The following is a 6,000-nucleotide window of genomic DNA, read 5'->3' as shown; positions in this document are numbered from 1 at the left end:
CCCACGGGAGCTGCCCTGGGGCTGCCCGACAAGGGGCCAGCGGGACCAGGGGCCCTTTTCCGCAGTGGAGAGAGGGAGGCGGGCAGCTTGCAAAGGGCTGGCATCTGCACGCGGACGGCCTGGGGCCCCGCCAGTGGGCTGTCACAGGCTGTCACACTCGCTCTGTACCGACAGGCGCCCACGTTGCGTGTCAGCTGAGCAAATCGGTTTTCTCTCACGTGCCACCGGGACTGGCGGCCTCGAGCGCTGCACTGGGAAATTTACAGGTCTAGTTTGAGGTCATGCAAAACAGTATCCAGGGCCACCTGGGAGCAGTTTTCACAAACAGGACAGCTTGGACCCTCACGCCAGGCCTACGAATCAGAAGCTCCTGGAGGATGAGCTGTTGGAATTGTTATGTTTAAAAGCTGCCCAAGTAACTGTGACGTTCAGACAGGAGACTGGCTGGAGAACAGGAGGGAACCATCCCGTCCCGGAGCACTGGCCACGCGGTGGGCTGTCAGTCATGCCCGTGCCCACCCTGCTGGGCGTAGCCCCCGGTCCCCACGACCAGCAGCAGAGGGCTCGGTGAGCTCTGCTGGGTGACGGGCACGTCAGCCCAAATTAGAGCTTCACCAAGAAGGACCGACGGTGGCCCGCAGACGAGAGAGGGACCAACTTACCCTGGTTTTAAAGTGGAAAGTTCTGTGTTTCCTCAGGCCCAGGGGAACCAGGATGGTCGGCCTCCCTGTGGGGGGAGCAGGTGAGGTTTCAGCAGCACCGCACCTCCTGCCTCGAGCTCGGAGATTCCGAATGGGCAGCCCTTGCCCCGGCCAGTGTGCTCGGCTGGTTGGGTGCCGTCTTGTGCACTGAAAGGCCGCTGGTTCGATTCCCAGTCGGGGCGCATGCCTGGGTTGCAGGCTCGATCCCCCATACAGGGCGTGCAGGACGCAGCTGCTTGGTGTTTCTCTCTCTCTCTCCCCCCTCCTTTCCTCTCTCTAAAAGAAAAAAATCAATAAAAATATATTTTTTAATTGGCAGCCCTTGAACGTCTCCCTGTGGCAGTCAGACCTTTGGTTCAGTATCCAGGCCGAGGTCACACGTTAAGTCCAGTCGCCACGTCTCCTTTAATTGCCTTTAATGTTCGACTGTCCTCCAGCTCTGTGGGCAGCTGGCACTGGTGTTTCTGAAGATCACCAACTACTCTGTAGAACGTTCCTCATGGTTTGGTTTCCCGTGGTGGTTAGAGTCAGGTGGTGATGTTCTACGGGAACACCAGACGCGCTCTTGGTCTCAGCACTTCCCTGCTCGCGGCTCGGAAATTCCGTCTATAGGAATTTGGCAAAATATTCTGAGTGTGCAAGAAATACACCTTTCAAAAACACTTCTAGACTTCAAATTGACCCCAACACTCACTGCGAAAAATGAGTGTAAACCTTAGGAGCAAAGGGGAAACACAGATATAAATACTGGTGACGGACGGGAAAAGGGCAGAGGAGCAGAGGTCACCTACGTGCTGAAGGTCGTTTAATCTCAAGGCTCCTGTCGTTCAGAGTGAAAGAACCGCTCCGTCCTTCCTTCTCTGTCCTTCCTTCTCTGTCCTTCCTTCTCTGTCCTTCCTTCTCCGTCCCAAGGACCCGTGTCTCATGGGCGGCGTCACCGGCTGTGGGAGAGGCGGAGGTGTCTGTGCAGAGTTGGCAGCAAACAGTTACGACCTCATTTCATTCAGATGATGCTCTTGCTGCGAGATGCCACGCCGGCAGCCCCGACCGCCTCTGACACGCATATTTCTCTCGTTGAAGAAACAGCTGTCGACAGGATCTGGGTGAGCTGGGCAACTGACAAATTATGGGAAATTATATTTTTAATCAATCACTCGCCTCGAGTCGTGAAAGCTGATATTTGGTTTCTCATTTCCCTGACATAATACCATTTAGAAGCTCAGCTTTCATCACAGGCATCGAGAGATTTTTATGTTTTTTTCTCCTATGGATGACAAAAAATATATATCTTAAAATGATGCACTTTAAATATAAAAACCCAGACAGGCGTAAAGAAAAAGGGCGGGGAAAGATACGCCGGGCGAAGCGCGAGCGGAGGAAAGCAGGCGTGGCTGAATGAACGCCAGTCACAATGTGCCCCCGAGGAAGGCCGAGGGCAGAGGTAAAAAGGAGCATTTCTAGTGATAAAGTGTCGATTCATCGGGATGCGTAACAACACAACATGAACACAGTCTTCAACGCCAAGACAAGATAGTAGAGGATTTCAGTCCCTGAAGAAAAATATAACCGTTAAGAGAGAAATAGCCCTGGCCAGTGTGGCTCAGTGGTTGGGGTGCTGGCCGGAAGGATCACGGGTTCGATTCTGGTCAAGGGCAGGTACCTGGGCCGCAGGTTCGAAGCCCGGCCCCGGCCGGGGCTCGCGCAGGGACAGCAATGGACGCGTCCCTCTCATGTCGGTGTCTCTCTCTCTTCCCCCCTCCCGTCCACCGTCTCTAAGAATCAATGGGGAAAAATATTCTCAGGCGAGAATTATCAAAACAAAAAATCAGCCACTGATTTCACAGCACAGAAAATAATTTATAGTAACTTAACATCGGTGCCACCATCGTATCAAGAATCCGTGGAAAGGAGTGGGTCATAACTTAAAGACCGTAACTTCAGAGCTGTCGGCGTCCAGCCAGTGAAACGCCAGTCACGCCGCGTTTCTGGGAGGCCGGCAGCTCAATCCGCAGGTTTCCTGAGGACAAATGGAAAAGCAAATTCGGGGTAACAGGCACCTGCGGTCGAGCATCCCCATGGCAACGGGCGGAGGCCCGACCTGCGAGCCTGAGGACGGGGGAGCGGCCGACCTCCAGCCAGCTCCGGGCAGGTCGCTGAGCCCCAGGCTCCAGCTTCCCCCAAACTTAACACGAAAACGATGGAAGAGCATCGGAACCGTCCCGCTGACTATACCACATAAAACATGCCAGCCCCTGTCAAGTACAAAATGCGACCTTATTAGAGGGTTTTACAAGGAGAATCGTTATTACAAGTGAAAATAGATGCCTCTAACAGACTGAGAAATTGTCCATCCTGTTTAAGTCCTTAATAACAAGCCCTAAAATAGTCGTGCCCCAGTCGACTCAATCCCAGGTTTAGCCATCTCTTCCCTAATCAAACACAATTATGTGACTTAAATGCTCTCAATAATATCCCGAAATTAGATTACGGCGGCGCACCTGGAGCTTTCTCCGTTCCCCGCAGACAGCCGCTCCGAGGAGCAGGCCGCCGAGCAGGTTCTGAAACGAGGCTGGAGAGAGACGAAAGCAGACGCGGGGGAAGGAAGACGCACGAAGCCACCGTCGCTCACGGAGGAGGAAGGGAAGAGACGCACAGGTCAAGGCCTCGGGTCGAGGGGTCGAGGCTACTCCTCCCTGATGGTTTTGACATTAGACAGTTTTTTCATGTCTCAAAAGGACAGCAGGGCGATTTTACTAAGAATAAGCCTGTACTGAATACTTAGAGGTAGACGGGCAAGTAATTAAAAAAAAAGGCAAGCGCAATGTCCCCAAGAATGTTGTTGATCAATAATTAGATTTATTTTTCTGAGTTACATGGAAGCAAGTGGAACTGCATCCCTCTGTAACACTAAGTAAAAAAATTTATAGATGCCGGTTTCGGGAGCAAAGGACCTCTCTGAATTTACAGCGTCAGGAGATGCGCTTCAAGAATCGGACACCGTGCTGGTCCGAGAGTGATCTTCCATGTTGAGTAAAATGAAATTCAGGGGGAACTTATACCAAATCAGTCTCCCTAAAGCACACACCTGACTTACTTCCTGCACCGCACAAATCCCGAAGCCAGCACCGGCTCCCCCGGAGCGCAGGCTACCCTCCCGGCCCTCGGCCCCCACTCCCCCGTCTCTGCTGGTCCCTCGTTGCTCTTAAGCGAAACCCCTCACTGAGCGGCGGCCGCGCTCGCTGTGGTCCTGTGCTCTCCTCTCCTGAGATGCTCTTGAAGCTTCATTTGTCTGCATGGCCAGGAGGGCCGGTTGCTTCAAGCACCCCTGGGCCAACACCCGAGGCCACTGGATAAACCCCAGGCTGGGCAACGGCCCCCAAAACAACAGTCGCTGCAAAAGAAAGACACAGTGCAGCTGGAGGAGCTGCTGGGTGTTGTTTTTCTTCAGAAGTCAAGAAGAAATACCAAGAAACTGGTTTTCCCTCACTTGCGTTTTGATTTCTCCGTCTTTCTTGGCTCTTGATGGACAGTGGCCATGGGCCCCGTCAGCAGAGCCCTGATAGCAAAGCTCCCACGTCTGCAGAGATGGAGGTAGATTAGGGGCCGCCAGGGACTGGGGGTGGTGGTAGTGCAGAGGCTTGGGGGGGATGCGGAAACGCCCTGGAATTAGTGGTGATGGTTGCACAGCTCCGTGAATATACTAACACCCACTGACTTGTACACTTAAAAGGGGTCAAAATTATTTTTCAGTAAAAAATAAAAATAGAAGATAGATAAATGATAGATGAAAGGTAGGTAGGCAGATGGGTAAATAAATAGATACAAAAATACACAGATGATGGATGGGTGGGTGGGTGGGTGGATGGATGGATGGATGGATGGATGGGTGGATGGATGGATGGATGGAAAGCCCGATGTGCACGTGGCTCTTTTTGACGCCACAGAACTGAACCGAAGAGCGAGGTGATGTCTCCATGGCGAACGTGCTCCCTCTCACGTGGTGGCTCTCAGCCGTCTCTGCTCCTGGTTCCCCTCAGAGCTCCCTCTGTGATTCCCTCCTACACGGAGGGGAGAAGGTGACAGTGATGGCAGGGCGAGATGTCACCCGGAGGACTCTGAGCATGGTGGAGGTGCTTCTGCTCGACACGGTGACTGATATCCACTGAACATGAGCCAGAGCCTGTGGGTTGATTTCCAACGGCAGGTGGAGGCTGCTAATGAGAAAGAAAAGTACCATGTAGTGGTTTCAAAGCCAAGGAAGGCAGAGCCCAGGATTTGCTAATAATCCCTTATCACGTGGGAACAGCGGGTACAGGGTGAAGACCTCTCAGGACTCACGCCACAGAAGAACCCACAGAAAATGCCCAACGGGATACCCCTTCAGTCTCAACAGAATGGTGCGGCTGGAATCCCGAGAACGCTCACGGCCACAACATGTTTATTGATTCAAATAGGATGTGTCCTCAGCTCCTGCAAGCTGAGCTCCCACAGGCTGTGCCCGGCCCATCCCTCCCTTCGGCCCCCTTGTCTCAGCTGACCAGCAGGTCCCACGGAGGGGCCCCTAACTCCCAGCAGAACTCATCTGGGAGGGTTCCTGCAGCGCTGCAGCTACGCTCTGAGTCGGAGGGACAGGTCACCAGGGGAGAAAGACCAGGAGACAGACCCGCCCCAGAGACAGGAGACAGGAGGAAGAAGGCCGACGGGCACACCAGCCCCCAGGCCGGGGCCTCTCTGGCTCTCCAGGGGGCCGCAACCCCGTGGTTGCCTTTCTGCGCCAGCTGGCTCTGGCCCGGATGACAGCCCACCGCTCACTGCGCGGGCACATTTACATCTGCAGACAGAAGGGAGTGTGTTCCAGCGGGAAGAGGGGGAGCTCAGGATCTGTGGCAAGAGAAATGGGGTGCAGTGGAGGGGAAACTCCATTACCAACTCTCTGAGGAGCCGGGCTCATCCGTCTTCCCCTTCTGGCCGCCCATGAGCAACTCAGGCCTACAGCTCTACCCTCTCCCTGAATCAAGCCCGGAGCACTGATTTCCCTCTTTTAATGGCAAAACTAAAGGGGTGGGTGATAAAGCCCGACCCCAGGCTCACAGCCTAATTTCTCACTTATCAGTATCGTGCCCTGCAGCTCCCGAGACCTGGCCCCCCGCGGCAGCCTCTTTACCTCCGTGAGCATGTCCTGTCCTCTGGGCGGTCTTCCCGTCATTAGTCCAGACACGGCCACGTGCCTCAGACCTCTCTGCTGCCAGATCACGGCTGTTCTACGCCTAAGGCCCACAAGCTTTAGGCAGGGGCTTTG

This window comes from Miniopterus schreibersii (genome assembly GCF_964146895.1).
Source record: "Miniopterus schreibersii genome assembly, chromosome: 14".
Classification (NCBI taxonomy): Eukaryota; Metazoa; Chordata; class Mammalia; order Chiroptera; family Miniopteridae; genus Miniopterus; species Miniopterus schreibersii.
Note: the sequence above shows the minus strand (reverse complement) of the source record.